This window comes from Paralichthys olivaceus, chromosome 12, assembly GCF_024713975.1.
Source record: "Paralichthys olivaceus isolate ysfri-2021 chromosome 12, ASM2471397v2, whole genome shotgun sequence".
In the NCBI taxonomy this organism is placed as follows: domain Eukaryota; kingdom Metazoa; phylum Chordata; class Actinopteri; order Pleuronectiformes; family Paralichthyidae; genus Paralichthys; species Paralichthys olivaceus.
The window spans coordinates 10742609-10761758 of record NC_091104.1 but is presented as its reverse complement, the minus strand read 5'-3'; the positions used below and the strand labels follow the sequence as shown (position 1 = coordinate 10761758).

The following is a 19150-nucleotide window of genomic DNA, read 5'->3' as shown; positions in this document are numbered from 1 at the left end:
TAAGCGTAGCAACAATAACCTTGGTGCAGACAAATAAGAGAGATTTGTGCAAAGCAACGAGGACAATCATATTTTCAATATTATATCAAGTTATTCCCCCAAGAAATTTCAAGAACTTTTACCATGGATGTGTTATTATTCTCATCTTTATTATCCTATCAGCATCCCCATGACAAAATGTTATCTTTGTTTTATTTCATTGTATCTATTTCATCATCTGATAAAGTGCTGCAGAGTTTTGCTGCGTCACTCTGTCTCATTGCCTCAGGGCTGCAGCCTCCTCCCTGCCTCGGTAACAGATATATCGTTATTCAGAAGTGGCCGTGCACGGGGGCAGGACATCAATCCGCTTTGTGTCTGCAGCCTCTGCCTCTCTGCTCCGCTCCTTGCCTCTCTGGGGTGGGGCCTGGTTATTGAATTGTCTGTGGCTTTGTTTTGGCCGACAATCTCTCCCTCTTTTTTTCCCCTCTCCGCTCTGCTCCAAAAATCATGGCCCATTTATTCCAACCCAATTATTATTGAAGCCTGGTTGAGCAGAGTGATAGATGGTACTTTGTTAGTGCCCGGCTATTGCTGACACACATACTGTTCCTACTGCTGCTGTCGGAGAGGCACCGATTAAGTGCACACACAAAAGCACACACACACACACACACCCACACAGAGTCCAGAAATGATCCTAATTTACGAGCTATGACAATTTTATTAATTAACTTGGCGATGTAAGGCAATAAAAAAGAGATGTGAACACGAACTGCCTGACTAATTGGGCTGTGAGTGTGAGGGAGGGTTTGTGTTTTATTGTGTGTGCTTTGTTTTGACACGGCTCATAAGTCACAACACAAAGACAACAGACGACAAGGTGATGAGAATTTACGTGTAAAAGTTAAAGTGGAGAGAGCAGCAAACTCCTCTGACCCCAATCGGAGATATTTACAGGGGAAAGCCTCCGACACAGCCCAACCAAACCATGAGTGGGACCTTCAATCAGTCTGTTTCCCTGCACCGCTCGCTGCACATGTTTAAGAGATTGCTGGGCTGAAGCTACTAATCCCGCTGGATGATCCTGTCTGCATGTTAAACTCAAACAGACTGCAATCACACCGCAGTGACCTTCTCTCCACCTGGGGCGGTAACTTGGCTCCTGTTATGCTGTCGCTCCTAAAGAGGACATTACCTATACTTGTATATTTGCAACCAGGGATGGGATACAAAGACACATCCAAATGTATTTTTAAATAAAATACCAAATACCTTAATATAATAATATAATATTTAATAAAATCTATATAAAATATCAAACCTATCAATCTTTAAAAGCCAAGGGGAGAAAAAAAATAAAAAAAAATAAAAAGGGGTTGAGGGCAGAGAATGTTCCACCTTGTTAACTTATATTCACAAATTGTCATTTGTGAATATGGGCAATAAATATAAATTGATTGATGATTGACTGAATGTGTTTTTCTTCCGGTCAAAGATATTGAGGTCATGGACGCATGTGCTTCATGTTGTCTACCAACAGTTTTCTTAATAAAATAATTGGTCTTTTTATGGAATTGGTGATTTGAATTGAGTTTCCCAAATGTGATCCTTGATCTCTGATTTAATAACCTCTTCGTCTTCCATAAATGTGACACACACACGGCTTGAAGTGTGGAGGCCGGATACATAATAAGTCTGGAAAGGAGAGATGTCGTGTTCTGTAGGTAAATGAGGAGCAGGGTGGATATAAAGATAGTAGGCTGGACAAAAAGCTAACTGTTAGATTAATGGGTGGTGTGAAAGGAAGTATAGATGAATAAATGCAATAGAATAATAATTAGTAGATTAAAAAAACAAAAAACAATATCAATTATTGTGCACAAGAACAATATCCAGCACCTGTTGGCCTTTTTAATCTTCATCCAACATCTGCACTCAACTAGGACTGAAAAGGTCTGTTACACTAGATTGTGAGGTGTTATTCGTTAAATATCATCCTGTCCAAGGGCAGAGAGGGGTCATAGGAAGTCAGGGTGTAATGAACATATGGACATCATAGTTACTGTCTCCGAGCTTGCTCCGGAGTGAAGCTGGCTCTCCTGGACTGGAGGAGAAGCACTGCCTGCATGTCAATGAGCCTGATTCCCTGTACCAACTGAGCGCACAGGGTCTCTTGTCTCACACACATTGGCTGCCATCTGCACCCTGAATGGGCTGCTTGGAGGGTGTGTGTGTCTGTAAATGTGTATGTGAGGTTGGGGGGTGGTAAAAGAGGGAGAGAGAGAGAGCTCTTCAGTGGATGGGCTGTAGTTAACCCCATGCATATGCCTGTCTTACAGCCTGCTGCTTTGAGAAGCAGAGAGATCATTGAGAAAAAGATCTATTTTTAGACATGAAATAGGGAGGGGATAAGCATTAGTGTGTGTGTGTGTGTGTGTGTGTGTGTGTGTGTGTGTGTGTGTGTGTGTGTGTGTGTGTGTGTGTGTGCGTGTGCGTGTGTGTAGCTGTTAAACTCTATGGGTGAGCATGATGTGTAGTGATAGTCTTTTCCAAAACAACGTAGCAGAAGAGGCACAAGCTTTCTTACACTTCACACACAATCATATAAGCCACACATGAGTCCTGGAGGAAAACACACACACACACACACACACACACACACACACACACACACAAACACAAATGCACACACACACACGCACACACACACACACACACACACACACACACACACACACACACAAACACACATGCACACACACACATGCACACAAAAATCTGGATATCATCCTATTGTGCCTGTAGCTAGGCCTGACAGTAATGTTGGCCTTCACATCACACACACACACACACACACACACACACACACACACACACACACACACACACACACACACACACACACACACACACACACATCCTCCCTAGCAACGGGACACGTGATGCTAGCATTGTGTGCCCAACCTTTTCACGTTCTCTCTCTCTGTCTCTAATCCATGTCTTTCATCCTGACAGGTGCCAGCGGCTGGTGAACCGGGCTGCAGATTGATGATTAGAGTGGGCAGAATGGACACATGGACTGGTACCAATCCGAGGTCATGTGAAAGTCTGTGTGTGTCTGCTGGGGAGTAAGATTTCAATAATCGCAACTTAGGTTAAAAGTTCATCTTTCGCTCAGAGGCCAGGAGTTAATCAGCACAGTACACACAGCTATACAGTCAAAGGCTTCTCATATAATCTTATTGCAAAACATGGCGGTTTGTTGATGATTTTTACTGCATGGGCGAGAGAAAGTGTTTCCTAACCTGGGGCTCAGGGAAACCTCAAGGTGTTGTGATTGTTGCGGCAGGAAATAATAAACAGAATAGGGAAACTGAAAAACGATTTTTAATGTTTTTGCAGACCTCATTTCACTTTTTTGTTGCTGAATTAAATATTACACCTCACTCGCTGCAAGGTAATTGTCCAATCATGGCTCACAGTACAGATACAGAGCAATACTCTGTGTCAGGACCGTTTTGAAATCTAAGACCAAACGGAAAAGAATAAGTGTGATGTCTTTCCACCTGCTAAGTACCACTCACTAGCCAAAGTAATCCAACATTTATTTCAAGCTTACAAATGATAAAAACACCATTTAGTATGGTACTCGACACTCGTTTATTTTGTGACCCAAACTACATTTTTTAAATCGTGAGCACCAAGAAGGAGAATATATGTATACTGTGATATATGAAGTCATAAAATGAAAAATAATTTATGTAGTGTGATGCATATTGAATTAGAATATGCCCTATTGCCATATTTAAAAGTACAACTAAAGAAACGAGTAAAAAAAAAAAAAAAAAAGTGTCTCACTGTAAGTAGTCAGGTGGGGAACATTCATGGTCTATATATCTGTTAGTTACATTTTTAAAATTCTATTCACCTGTTGTAAGTTCCAATTGTCTTTAAAGACTTAATTAATGAGAATGTACTATTCATATTTAGATTGTTTAGGGATATAAGAACAAATGTTAATGGTCAAATGAAGAACATTATTATTATCTCTGTGCTTACACTCGGTACATATAGTACACATATAGTTAAAGCACTGAGTGAATACCACGTCTTCATCATCTCCTGAGCTCATCAAACATAATTCAGAGTTTAATCTCCTACAACAAACCAGTCAGTGGCTGCTTGCTACCCAAAGTCACAACATGAGTAAAACAGGCAATTATACATGCACACGCTTGCACAGACTTTCAGTCAGTCTCATTACCATATCTTCATCTGCATGCATGAACAAAGTGCTCACTCACAGAAACACCCCTCCCCACTATCATCAGCTTTACAGTTTCCCTCATGTAAACATTAATGCATTCGAGAAACGTCTCTCCGAGTCTGTAATCCAACAGTTTTACACACAGTGAATCTTCTCCTGCAAAGAACAAAGTCAGACAATGTGGTGACGCTACAGCAATTTCTCAGTCCAGTCAAACAAACCGACATATCAATCCTTTTTTTGTAATAACTCGAAAGACCCATCCGCCCTCTCTAAATCCATTTCATCTCACTCTCAGCTCCTGTCCGGTGTTCCACCCCCACCCCCGCCCCCCTCATGTCACCCAATCTCAACACCACACCTCTCTTTCATCTGTGCACCGCGGCACCAGCTTGTTTTCATTCCCTGCCCCCTTCACAGCAGTGTCCCCGATCTCGACCTTTCCTACTGATTGTGCGCTGACCCTGCAAAAAAGCAAAGGCGTTCTTTCGGTTTTAATTATTCATGTGTGATGAGAGGCTCCGGCTTCTCTCTACTGCAAGCCAAGAAAAAAAATGCTTCTACTGTAAGTGTGTGTGTGTGTGTGTGTGTGTGTGTGTGTGTGTGTGTGTGTGTGTGTTGTGTGTGTTTGTGCACTGTACTTGCTTTATATTTCTGTGTCAGTTTGTTTGTTTTTATTTAAAGCTTACATCTAACTTTTCATAACAGGTGTTTTAGCTTTGGCAGTCAGTTGTTATCTATAATTAATAATGTAGTCACTAAGTTAATCACTGAGCTCTGGGTGCAGTGAAGTGGAAACATTGCTAAAAACAAGTCAGACAGATCATGTAACACAAACAGAAGGTTAATCATACGGGTTTTAAACAAATCTCCAGGTTAGTGAATCATAATTTAGAGGAGAAAGAAGGACTCGCACAAGTCTGCACTTGCCCTAGCAAACACCTATTTGCCCTCTTTGGCTGAACTTCTAGGGGAAATAATACCAACTGCAGTTTTGTTTGAGTGTTGTGGCTGCATTTACAAATAGCCCAGTTACTCTCATAGGCCTGTAGGCAGTTATATGAAGGAAGCTAATGTGAGATGTTTTCCCTGCCTGCCGACCAGAAGGTGAAGAATGCAGACATCGGGGGATGGAGCTGCAGCACCGACCTACACACATGCTCTCAACCAATTGTGAGTCAGATTCAGCTGTCAATCATGACTAATTACAATTTACCGGAAGAAAATTAGCATGATAGGAGCTACCTAAAATAGTATTTAATGTGTACTGGGACTGTTTAGTTTGGTCCATGTCCCATCCACTAACAGGGAGGGGGCAGGATTTATGATGGGGGGGGGGCGCTAATCCCTAAAGCTCCAGTTAAGAGCCAAAATTAGTACTTTTCTTTGATGTGTAAGATTGGTTGGCCTTGGCGAAGGAATGCGCTCTAATGAGTGTCATTCTAGTTGTTAACATGCACAGGTTTCCAGAGCAACAGGGAATTACAGTGACATCTCAGGTGGCTTCACTTTCACCTAAAAATAGCGTGTTTTAGACAGAAATGCTGCAGTGAACTTAAAGGGAGGACGAAAATGTTTAACACATGCATTTCATTGCATTTGATTGGTATTACGTGTATCATAAATATACAGCACACTGAATCACAGACAGCTTCACTGACGGTTATACCGCCATTAAACCGCTCTGACTCGTCCATGTTTAAAGTGATTACTTTTCACACCAAGCAGCAAACTCGCTTCTTTTCCCCAGTGACACCGCAGACAACTCCACATGACATCCCCGGAGAAGCATGAATTTAAACTCCTTACAAATTTCACCATTAGGCTGACAAATGAAATGCAGGCTTTAAGTCAGCAGAGTGTGCCTCAAAAGCTGGTATGGAGTGGAGGGAAGGAGATTATGCGTAGGGCCTCATCTCACCATATACGTGGCAGAAATCGCTGACAGTCAAGGCGATGCGGAGTGTCACGCTTCTGATGCATAAAGTCTGGAAGTTCATTACCCCTCATATCATCACCAAGCACACTGAGGACCCCGGAGCTCTCTGCATTCCACCCTCGCTTCCGTCTCCATCTCCCTCTCTCGCTTTTACGCCCTCTCACTCACTGTTTCTCGCTCATTCCCCTTTCTGTTGCTGAAGATGATGAAAGATTGGGGAGCCCACAGTCATCATTATGCACCTCAAACCCCTAAATGTGTCATGGTTGGGCCTGTCAGGCAGAATAATGGCCACTTACTCAGACTGCGAAAGCCATTTTGCGGTACAGTAATATGGAGAGAGCGAGAAACGGGGACATCCAAGAAATATATTGATCTAATTTGGTTAAAATTGTTGTTAAAGTGCAACCGCAGGTTCTCTGAAAAGACAATCCCTCACGCTAATAACTTACAATGTAACAGATGCAATTGCGTTCATGTAGGATTAATATGACAAAATGAAGGTGTTTAATCCCCCTCGAAAAACACCTGCATGACACAGTGACTCAGACGCTTCGCCTCCGCATCTCCATGGAGACTCCACTCCTCTCGCCAGGGGCCAGGGTCACCCACTCAGGCGAGCTCATTAGGGCTGTTGTCACGTTAGCTGTGCTGCCCTAGGTGCCTTTGACGATGACACTGTGTGTGCGTGTGAGTGTGTGTATTGAATGTGCTCATGTGTAAGCAAGTGTGCATGTCTTTCAGAGGTGTGTGTGTGCATGATATAGTTGGACAGCACTATGTTTTTTTGTGGGAGCTTGTTGCTGCATCTCAATGTAACACACTAATACACACTTATACACACACACAAACACACACACCAACCCCTCCTGATACCCACAGAGAAGCTCCTGAGGAAAGTAAAGTGAGATTGATTAGTTAAGATGATTTCAGAGCTGCTCTCAATAAAGCGTGGCAGTGTTGGAGTTGTTAGTAGAGATGCTGATAAATGAAGCACATGGCAACAAATGAGACAAACGAAAGGGAAAAGTTTTTTTTAACTTAATTCTGTTTGTAATGAATTTATTCCTTTGTCATTTGCTTGAGGATTGTCAGAACCTCTGGCGTCTTGTCTTTACTTATTAATTAGCTGTGACTCTGTCAGAGTGTGGCAGAGCGCTCAATAATAAATTGGGAGAGGAGTCATGTGACTGCGACACACACGCACGCACACGCACACAATGGAGCCAGCTGTTAGAGAGTAGAAAAGGATAAAGGGATAAAGGGAATGGAACGACCCTCCCAGTTTCTTCTCTCACCAACATGTGATGAAATGAAATGCTTCTGGGGGCTGATGATATTCTAGGTCGAGCCTCTGTACTTCTGTACCACCAAGTGAGCTAATAAACGCCCCAGTATTATTTTAAACAAACAGTGCATTCAGACAAAGGTCGAAACAATTAGACCTGTTGATGTATTCTGCTTTACACTTTAAAGCGAGATGCTCGTCAAAGATCCTGATGGCTTCACAGCTGACATGTGGTAAATAGACTGCACTTATTTAGCACTTTTGTCCTCTAATTGACCACTCAAAGCGCTTTACACTATACTTCATTCACCATCTCACGGATTCAACACTCACTAATGGTGCAATCATCAGGAGCAATTTGGGATTCAGCATTTTTAAAGATCGGAAGAGCTGACAAATTTGCCGAAATTACGCGATGCAACAATGTCACTGTGGAGCAGAATCTCAAATAAGAGTTTCCAACATGTGGTGGAATCCACACCCCAATATTTAAAAAACAGCTGGTTAAAGCAAAAGGACGCCCCATCCAGTATTAGTATGCTGTTCCTTATAATGTGCTCAAGGAGAATTTAGCCCTATATTCCTGGTGTGTAAACTTTCCCAAATCCAACAGGGAGCAGGATACATGTAGAGGTGTCCCAAAGGATTTACGGAGTGTCGCCCTTAGAACGTAAGCCTATATTAAACGGTCAACAGTTATCTTGGGGGAGTTTTAATGAAATGGTCACAGCTCACAATTTGTGCTAATGGACCTTTAAAGTTCACATTCTTCCTCTGTCTTGTTCTCTGGCTTACAATGCATCCGCTGTCATCGCAGTCATCCGTCTTTTCTGTTTACACAGATGCACACACTGGAACTCCTCTGGTTTGTTTCCTGTGCGCGCTCTGAGAGGGGCAGACTATGCTGGCCAGCCTCCAGAATGGATTCGCTGTGACACTGTCTCTTCGAGGGCCTCATGAAGGGAGGCTCAGCTCCCCTCAGAATGGCCTGGGAGCTTGTCAGTGGGCTGCCTGTCAGCACACAGCCAGGCTGAGGACGTTTGATGTACCCACAGAGAGGTTGGATTGGAGCAGAGGGAAGAGACGGATGGGAAAGGGAGAGTGAAAAAGGAGGTAAGAACAGGTGAAAAGAACACATGCACCAATGGAGGGCAAGAGTGGGCACAGCCCTTACAGGGTTTAGTGTTCCCTTTACGCTTGACAGTTGTTTGTTGACAGGTGACATATTTTAGGATAAGCAGCGGTGGATTTTCAGAGAAATTGATTAATGCATTACTCAAGGCAGAAGGGGGGGGTCTCTAATTAGACAAGTATTGACTTGGATCAACGTTTACTGCATAACCTTTGGGGTAGGGAGGCAGAAAAGGAAAAGATTTTCTAATTAAGTGCCGACAATGTCACAAACTGAAGAGGATGGGGAAATAGGACATTTTAATAAGGTCATCTTCCAAGCCAGACTCTGTGATCACGAAAAAGCATATTACACAGATCCCACTGGGTGCAGGAGGAATGTCCTCTTCCACTAAAATGAAATAATTATTTCCATTTAAAATGTACCATGAGAGTGACCGAGGAAACAGCAATTAGGCCCTGCTATGTAGCAAAATTGCATCAAACTCATAATCATGACCCACATTTGGAAGCAATTTTTGGAAAAGGAGCAAAGCTTCTTCCCTTTGCTGCTCTTGTCTCGAACCCTTTTCAGAAAAGAGTGCTGGTGTTTCAATTACATGACGGAGTGAGAGGAAAATAATGGCGGCCTCATTAAACGTACATAGATAGTGGGACTCAAACAGCCGTATTCCCCTTTATCACACACGACACATGGAACATCGCATCCAAACCCTGCTGAGAATCTCCTTATAATGGACCCTCCACTGTTCTTTCATTTATTCTGGGATCCTTCCATCCTGAAAAAAATGCTGAACTAATCACATTGTACATGAAAACAAGGAGGATCCCCCCCCCCCCTGTATTTTAAACCTGAAATCTGCTTAAACTCCCCCACCGCCTGTCATATTAGACACATCACAGTATGTGGGTATGTGTAAACAGCAGACCATGATTATCTGTTTGCCGCAGTCCAGCACCTAATCAACTAACGTAGGGAGTGCAGGTGACTGGCCTCCAAACTCTGGTGCTTTGGGAGCGCTCCAGCCACACTAGAGGCACTGCACCATTTGTTGCCCTAATTAAGAATTCATTGGCCACTAACGATGAGTCCTGACCTCCATTTCCTGCACCTTTGTGTCCCCCACGGTGTAGTAAATCAGCCCAGAGTGATAGGTCTGACACACACACACACACACAGAGACACACACACACGCACACACACAAAGAGGATGACAGGTAGACCATGGCATGCACCAGAAATGAGGAGGAGCGAGGGAGGTGGAGAGGAGAGGGAGGAAAAAACGAAGAAGGGAGGAGATCGAGTAAACAGCAGAGGAAAGGGGGAGTAAAGAAAGTAAGAAGGAGGAGAAATGGGTTGGCCAGTCTCCAAAGCACACCACATAAAGATGCAGAGTAAGGCTGGCATTAATATGGAGCCTTGGGGAACGCCTCTGGTACTGATAAACACATCCGACTGTCTGCCTGAGCTCTGTTATCTGCTGCAAGGTGCTGTATACACCACTGTTACCCCTGCGGGAGACGGGAACACCGCTAATCTCCGCCTGAGGTGACACTTACACCTAAACATTTCCCAGATGTTGGAATGCTGATTCCTGCTATTATTATTTTCCATCACTGCGCACATCGTGACAGAGACAGTGGAGCTGTTATCTAGAGAGCAGTTTCATACTCAAGCACACAGATAGTGTGTGTGTGGTGCAAAATGTCAGAGAAGACGCAAAGGATTAAAATGCTTCAATGAGCTTAATTCAAAAAAGGAAATTGTGGTGTTTTTTCAACCTGGGTCAAACAGATTTATTAAATAACGTTATTTAACGTTATTTTTTGTTGAACTCAGCATTTAAAATTACTTATACAAAATTAGAGTTTATTTGAAAAGCTATAAGATCAGCTTCACTGGAGTGTTTTCACACATTTTGAATGACAATATATAACATGTTAGAGCTTCAGAGGTGATTGTCAGCATCTATTTTAAGCTTTGGACAGATCCACGCTGACTGTTCCACCCTGTTTCCACTTTATCAACTGCTGCCTGTCGCTTCAAATCTATGGTGTCAATCTCCTCATCTTACTCCGAAAGAAAAAACAAAACTATTTATTTAACTGATTCGTTCCTTTGTATTTAGTACTGAAACTTAATTTGCATTTTATCCAATCAAAATTGTGTTTTGAGATTCACTGCAGCACAGCAAGGCTTCTTCCAGACAAGCACTGAACTCTGGATATTCTCCTGAAATTATCCAGAGGGGCTTGATGTCACAATGCAAACGTCTGAGTCATTTGGTGATAAGAGCCCACACAAGTGTCAGTGTGCTGTAAATAAATATACCTGATCTCTGCAGCAGTGTTTATACATAATTTCCTTCATCCTGCTATGCTCTACCCAGGCTCCACCCTTCACCTTAACCCTCCAGAGATTCCCCTGTTGTTGTGAGAGTATCTGAAATGGACATTGTTACAGTGCATTGTTTATGTGTGAAAGGTAAAGTCCAGATAATGTCTGGAGGAAATTATCCTGACCGTGCACAGTGAGGGTTTACTTCAATACATTACTAATAAATGGATAAGTTACAACTGTCTCCAGGTGATCTTTTATTGGCTGATGTGTTGCAGTGGCACTGTCCGCTCGTCTCACCCTCTCCTCTAACCTGATTTAGCGTCCATCAGAGATGCTGCAGCTCTTCCTGCTGCATATGGCAGAAAACAAACGGATATGTTCTCGGCATAAGCACTTCTCACTGCCAGAACAATGTCAACTGTTTTAAACTGCCACAGCTTTCCTGTCACCACGGGCAGGGCTGGGGCCAGGGCGGGATATGCTTGGCTGAATATGAGCAGGACAGATTGTTCATTCAGGCAACACAACGACAAAGACAGATCCTTCAAGTCCCTCACTTGCATGCGCACATCCCAATGCACCAACTGTCACGCAAACAAGCATCCTTCACGACCAACACACACACACACACACACACACACACACACACACACACACAGCTCAGCACGATAGATGGGAAAAGACACAAAGGTCAGCAGTCAGCAGGGCTTCACTTAGACAGGACTCTGGTTCTTTTACATCACCTTGACTTAAAAGATGGAGCTGACCCAAAGCGATCTTTTCCCCAGTTGTTGCACTGTGATATGCAGTGCAGGTCAGCAACTGTTTTAAAGGGCTCGAGTGCTAAACGGCTTCCAGTATCCCCACCGCTATTTAACCTGTGCCTTCCACCGTCACGGCCCAACTGTTTTTTATTACCCGTCCTCTGGCATGTGAAGAAGAGATCCCATGTGGTTGTGAATGACATGCGCATTTATCTTGTCCCCATTTGCAGATCAGCACTCCCGTCAGTGTGATGGTATATCTCCCTGAAAAGCTACCCTCCAGGGGAAGTGATATACAGAACATATCATTCTCACACACACACACAGGCGATTACACAACTTGTCACAGAGATGGCGAGGTGACTGGCTGTCACACCCATTGACCCTATGTCTTCACTGTGCTGTAACTAGACAATACACACCACAAGAGAATGAATGCAAAAAACATGTGAAAGCTTCTGTTTATACTTTTACTTTATTAAATCTTACTCAAGTATCTAAAATAAGAAAGATTTTTGAAAATGATTGTTACAATTTTTTCATCATCAGACATTTTCATGTGTCCATTGGGAGACCTCAGTGTGGACTCACATAGAACCTGTTGCAGGGCAGATTGCAGTTAAGCTCGTCTTTGCTTCCTCAGACACAATGGCACATATGTGCAGTGCCAGGATCTAATTAATGCTGCTTGACCTTCGTCTGCGGAAACCAAGGGGCAGTGCAAAATGTGTGATGATGAAGTGATGAACCCGCAAGGACTTAAAGGTTCAGTGTGTAAGATTTAGGTGAAAGGGATTTTTGGCAAAAATTGAATACAAAATAATCCTAGCGGTGTGTTTCATCTAAATTGTATGAATTGTTGTTTTCTTTACCATAGAATGAGCCTTTTGTATTTAAATACTTGAAGTATGAAGTATTGTTCGTTTAGCTGCCAAATTGACCTTGTGTATCTTGAATGCAAACAAAACCCCCAAATTATTTACAGCTGTAATTTAGTTACAGTATTTGACAAGAATAAAAAATACATTGTTGATCCAAGAATTACAATAAATCTTTTATAGGACAATAAAAAGTGTTTTTCAAAGATGAACTGGAGTTAATGGCCATGAAAAATATGTTGCTCTATTTTGTGCAAGTGCATAATGAACCTCTGATCAAAGCTCATATTTTGGTGACACTGTTTCAGTAAATAGAAATGCCTATTTTGATTAAATGGGCCAAGGCACACTCACTATATTCACTGCGTGTGGGTTGGAATGGGTTTTGTTTTTTCCCTTCCAGTCGCTGAATAAAGCACAAAGGCTGTGGCTAATTGTTTTTTTAAAACACGGCTTCACAATCTCACATTGTTTTAACTTTGTTTATCACTTAGCCTTTATCCTGGTAATGGAAAGGAATGAGATCGCATGACCAAGCACGTGATCAACGTGATCCCCATTGTAACCACAACCACTCAGCCGAGTCTCTCGAGGTATGGTTCTCTCTAGGACACATGACTAAGAGTCTAGCAGGCAATAAGCTTGGCAGCCTCAGGTTGGAAAAGAGGGCTTAAAGTAACGGGATTGGGGAGTTTACCATCGGAGGAAGGGATAGTAAAGTGGATTACATTGTAAATGATTCAAGACCTCTTTCCCAGCTGTGGAGCTATCTTGTGTCTCATCAGACATCTGCCACTTGATGCTCATTTAGCAGTGATATACAACATGGTGGACCCGCCATGCACATGGGAATTGGTGACATGACCCCTAATGCTTCTTGGATTTCAGCCCTGCATCGCTCACATTTTACACACCACACAAATCAAATCATCGACAAAACGCAAGTATCTCAATGCATGTTGTTGAGTAGAATCACATATGGATGCTTTGTTATGTATCGTGTTGTTGAAGAATTCCCATCAGCTGCCGTACGCTACTACATGTCAACTTACACTCATCGGTTGGCAGAGAGCATTCACTGAAGTGTTGCCCAGCTGTGGATTAGCAAACAAGGGAGATCTGCTTGGCTACGGCTGCCGCTGTGGTGAGATAGACGGTGTAATTAGCGCTTAGTGCCAGCACCCAGGGCGGATCCACTGACTGGTGGGAACCCACTGGGACAGAGAGGAAGACGCTTGCTAAAGCGCCGGAGGCTGACTGACAGACGAGAGGATGAGAGAGGCAGGGAAAGCAGAGGGAGAAAGAGAGAGAGGACGATAATAATTTGTCGCAGCTCTGGGACTTTTGAGTTTCGAGAGACATGGGCCTCCAGTGCTGCGGTGTCCCCTTCAGTACATATATGTGTCTGTTACATGGAGAAAACAGAGGGGGATGCCAGTGAGGAACACACATTACAATAACACCCATTTTATCATGTATTATGCATGTCCACACAGCATATTCATCCCAGATAATGGTAATGCAGCAGAGGACTGTTTACATGGAGGGTTTGCTTGGGATGTGCTGTCAGTTCAGTTTAAGAGATTCTGTTCAGCATGGATTCTTCTTCACAGGGCTGACTGCAAATGATTCTTATTCAACCAAAAGAATAACAGTTTTTTTTTCAGCTGTTCATGACAGCGAGTTAAGATTGTCAGGGACAGGAAGTAAATTTAAGAAGAAGAACTCCACACAATTGGGTCCATTTTACGGAGTTTAACTTTCCCACATGAAAGAACTCAGCGGATGGTTTCGGTGTACGGTGGTTATTGTCAAAAGCTCTCAAATCTTGTTCTCTCTCCAAGTTGAAATCTTTATCAGCATCTTCTACATTTATGAGACGTCTTTTTTATCCCGAGATATTTGTTTTCTTTTACATTAGATCAGTCTTGCATCTGTTACACGTTTGAAACATCATCAACTCGCTTGCTGTGAATCCTCTGAACATCTCAAGAGTTTTTACTAAAGGGCTGCAGTTTAAGAGACATTCAATCTGCACCAACACAGGAAGACATTATGGAAAATATGTTTAAAAATCAAACTCTATTTCACACGTTGAAAATGAATTACATGCCCCTGCAGCAACGTTGCAAAGCGTAGTACACATAACACCATGGGTAATTCCCTACTTTATATGTACTTCCCCATGAGAGGGGCTGGTGACTGACATGCTAATGCAGCATGATAAAGGTCAGTGTGACAGAGACCTCCCTCTCCCTCTCCTGGGAACACTGTGACGACCAGTGTAGGTGACTGTGTGAATTCTGTGTGCGTGTGACATGATGTACAGTGGTGCCATTAATTGCACTCACATATCGTGAAAAGTGCACGAGGTGTAACGTTTTTATGTGTGTGTTAATACATGTGCCCATAGTAAAGGGGGCAGCAGAGTGTGAGTGTGTGTGTGTGTGTGTGTGAGTACAGATTGTAAGTGTGGTTGTTTGATGAGACAGAGTTATGCGTGTGTTTCTAGGTGCCTTCCTGTTGGTGCTAGGCTGCTTAAACAGCACATCGTGATTAACCAGCAGGTCAGTCTGGTGGTATTAAGGCCATCACTCCAATCCCTGCATATCCATCACAGACTGCGGGCCTGGAATTACAATGCTAGTCCCACCCTGACAGGTTAAGGCTGGACCTCCACTGGGCGGCCGGCCCCTGTTTTTGGCTCAATAACTTATGGCCTGTGGTGCTATTTCGGCATAAGATTCATGGCCCTCCTCTCTGCAATACTTCAATACTTAAGACTGATGAAAATCTGTGATCAATAAGCAAATAGGAACTGAAAGGGCGGTCAGGATCTAAATTTATCGGCACGAGAGAGTGGGATGAGCTCGTGGTGTGATGGGGCTCTGGATCTGGGTGTTCCATCAATCCTGCAGCTCAACACCAGCCGGCCTGCTCCAATTTCAACTGAAAACCAGCTCGTGAAAGGTCTTTAACGGCCAATCACTGTTTATTACATCTCACTTAGAACCTATTTAGCCAGACATGTTAGTTACTGTTACCACTATGGTGGTACGTCTGCAAATTTAACCAAAGTTTTAAGTCAAATGCAGATAGCATGAAAATACACACAGAAAACAAATGAAAAGCGTAAATTATATTATATATAAAATCAAGGAAAAAATTTTTTATACCAGGAATATGATAAAATGCTTATATTAGTGCCAGTGACACACATCAAGAGGTGTGTGTGGAGAGCACTGCACAAGATGCTGAATATGAAAACAGCTTAAATCTGCCTGTTTGTCTACGAGGGGGAAGATTGATGAAATAAACAAATCACAGCTGTCAGAGGACTGCAGGAGTCATGGTTACTAAATCAGAGCAGTTGAAGATTCATAACCAGGCTACAATCTAATCCCTCACTGGAAATCACACGCTCCTCTGCCACAGAACTGTGTCAGAGCTCCTGAGGGAATAAAAATAAGAAAAACATTCTAATATTGTGTTTATTTTATTATTTTTGTAAAATGGATTGTAAAGTGTAATGTGTAAAAAAAACTAAATAGTTTTCTTTTATAGAGTCATTGAAGATGTTTTGAAATTTAAGGATATTCAATTTTTTTTATTGTAACCTTAAGACATCTTCCTTCAACTAGATGGTAATTCAAAGATGGCCATCCAGAAAATAACCTGTTGTCTTTGGATGCAGATGAACCAGATGTTGCTAAAACTGAAATTCTTTAACTTAAACTCTGGAAGCCAAACTGAGCGCACATGTCCCTGACCATCCCACTCACAGTCAGACATCACTGTCTGCATAGATGATGTGACTTCTGCATGAGATGTTTAAAATATGTTCACAAACTGATCAAGGAATGATAATATGCTGTACTACATTTAGCTGACAACAACTAACACTCAGTGTCACCATGATTCTGAAGCTATAAGCTACGTTGGAGTTTCAAATGATTTGCTTCACAGAAGACAATGAAACATCATCCATTTCTATCTAGTCTGATGTGACCTGTTTCATCCTCACCATATGTCTGATGTAAAAAGAGAATATTTTTGTTTACACAGATTTAAACTCATAATTCTCGATTCCACAGTTGTGAAATTAAAAACTAAGTATACAAAAGAGGGATTTAGACTTTGGAGCACGTAGAGACTTAGTGCAGACATTTTGAGTTTTGATGCTTTCAAACACAGTGTTCATTAAAATGTTCCAAAAATGTCCACACGTGGATTGCGGTAGCAGCAGTTAGTCGTATTTGCACAGAGTGGGAAATTAATTACAGCTAAAACAAACAGTGACAGATCAAATCCCTCAACATGTGACCGATGGCTGCAGGGAGAATTTGTGCTCTCTCTCTCTCTCTGCTCATTATGGCTGTAATTAATTAGTGTCTTTTGGAGATGGTCACAAATGCAGCTAGTGAAATTAATCTTTCTTTCTTTGTCTTTCCTCAAGGAGAAAGTGCACCTCTCTCAGGTAATTCTCCTCATTTGACCTTTTGTTGCTGCACCAAGGAAAAAAAAAAAAGTTCATCAGAGTGCATCGGAGTTCACTTCAGTAGCCGCGGGACAATTTCTGCATCAGCTCTCAGTAACAATTCGGCTGCTATCACATCCATCTGAGAGCTCAGGAATCTCTGTTTTAAAACGGAGAGAAAGCCTCAGAACGACATTAAGCTCTTCACATCAAAGAAAAAGAGTAAATGGTTTTCTGGGGGCTTTTCTCTGTGGAAAGGGAGAAGAGGAGGCTGATAAAGCGCGGCAGCACGGCATGGCAGACGCTGTGATTGAGATATCGACCTAATAATGTACAAAGGGCCCCTTGATGTACAATCTCTCTCAGTCTACCCCTATCTGTTTGTCTCTCTTTCCACTTCCGAATCCTCTCCATTTTTTCCTCCCACTCCCTCCCTCTCTCTCTCTCTCTCTCTCAGGCCTGATTCTGCACCTCCCAGGAGGCTGGAGAAAGTTCTGAGAGCACACACATTTATCCCAATGAGTGGCTTTCAAACTAAGCTCATCCTTCAGGGGCCGACTGGAATCCAAGGAGGACACCAAGGAGAAGATGGAAACAGAGAGATAGATGGAGGAAGGGGAGAGATTATGAAAAAGAAAGACTGATATGAGTATCAGAGGTATGAGAGAATGAGAACAAAGGCGAGCTGAGAGCCAGAGAACGTGTGTGTGTGACTCAACTTCCTCAGCAGGAGAGCAGAGGAAGGACGAGCAGGTGATAAATACAGCAGGATGACATCCCAGCGCCCTGGAAAGCCTTCTGACGCATTTCCTCTCATTTCTGCAGAGCTCCACACTCCATGGAAACAATAGACCGGCCCGATAGTTCCACAGTAAAGTGCAAAGTCATATCAACCTTATAGTTTACCTATAGTGCAGCACGGTGCAGGGGATAAATTAAGAGCTTTTTTTTTTTTTTTTTACTAGTGTCCTCTTTCGACCTGCAGTGCAGACCATTGTTAACTCTGAGAGTGGACGGGCAGAAGACTAATCTTGAAATCATGTGTTCTTGTTTAAATGATGCCTGGGAGAGTTTCAACCAACCAGTTGATACCAAACCACACCGTTCCAATCTCCACATCTTTCTGTTTGTATCAAAACTATAAAGAAAACAACACATCATAATACAGAAATACTAATAAAGTAGTAATGTTTAGTGCAAAGCAACACAGCCATCGCAGGTACATCTTATACACAGATCTAGAAGTTCTAGTCTCTAACCAAACCTCGAAAATGAAAATTAAAAGGTTTTTGCAGCAAGTTATTGGCCTGGGGCCTCGTTGTATGCTTTGTCTACCCTGTTTCAAAACCCTTAATGATGCCTTCTCCTCATAATATAAAGGTCTAGAGCTGCTGCAACAAATGTGTTCACATAGGTCTCAAGATGTTGTGGTGTCTGAAATGCTATGTGTTGTCTTCCCTTTAAAGGAAGTCTATCCTTGGGTTTGAGGCCCCCAGCTCCTAAGAAAATCTGAGGAATTTTAGGTTGTTTGAGAATAACTGAATGTATACATTAGAGCATTAGACCACGGCTCTAACTGACACCCTAAATTTAAGCTGGTGCTATTCCCTTCCTGACACCGGACAATCTGGAGGAAAGCCAGATGCATTTTCTTTAGGTTCACGCAAACAACCCTCCTATATAAACGAGGAGTTGAAGTTGCCTCGAGAAGAGATTCACATTGGCCCCGAATCTCTCTCCAGGCAGATTGCTTTGCTTGTATTGATACTGAACTTTTTGTAATAAACCTTTATATACAATCAAGACGGTGTCATCGGAGATTCCTTCATCATCTTCACATCATCGCAACCCCAATATACGACAATGTTCTATAAGGCTCAATCATGTTTAAAACAAAAAAGTGTTGTCTCACCAGGCGTAAAGGAAAAAGTGTTCCAAAGGTCACAGTCCAACATGTAGTTTAAAGCCAGAGAACACCACACAGTGTTGGACTGTCTTTAAAGGGTTTCATCGTGCACAACCAAAACCAACACCAACAGTGATAAGCTGCTGTGTAACAAGAGCTTAAGAGAGAATTTAAAAC

At 42.6% G+C, this 19150-nt stretch overlaps 1 long non-coding RNA gene across 1 annotated transcript; it reads left to right on the top strand.

Annotated features, from left to right (window-relative positions):
* Positions 1-3014: 3014 nt before the first annotated feature.
* Positions 3015-18840, top strand: LOC138412443 (uncharacterized). The gene is made up of 3 exons (XR_011244818.1): positions 3015-5422; positions 8319-8589; positions 17525-18840. It is a non-coding gene; the product is annotated as an uncharacterized lncRNA (long non-coding RNA).
* Positions 18841-19150: the final 310 nt, after the last annotated feature.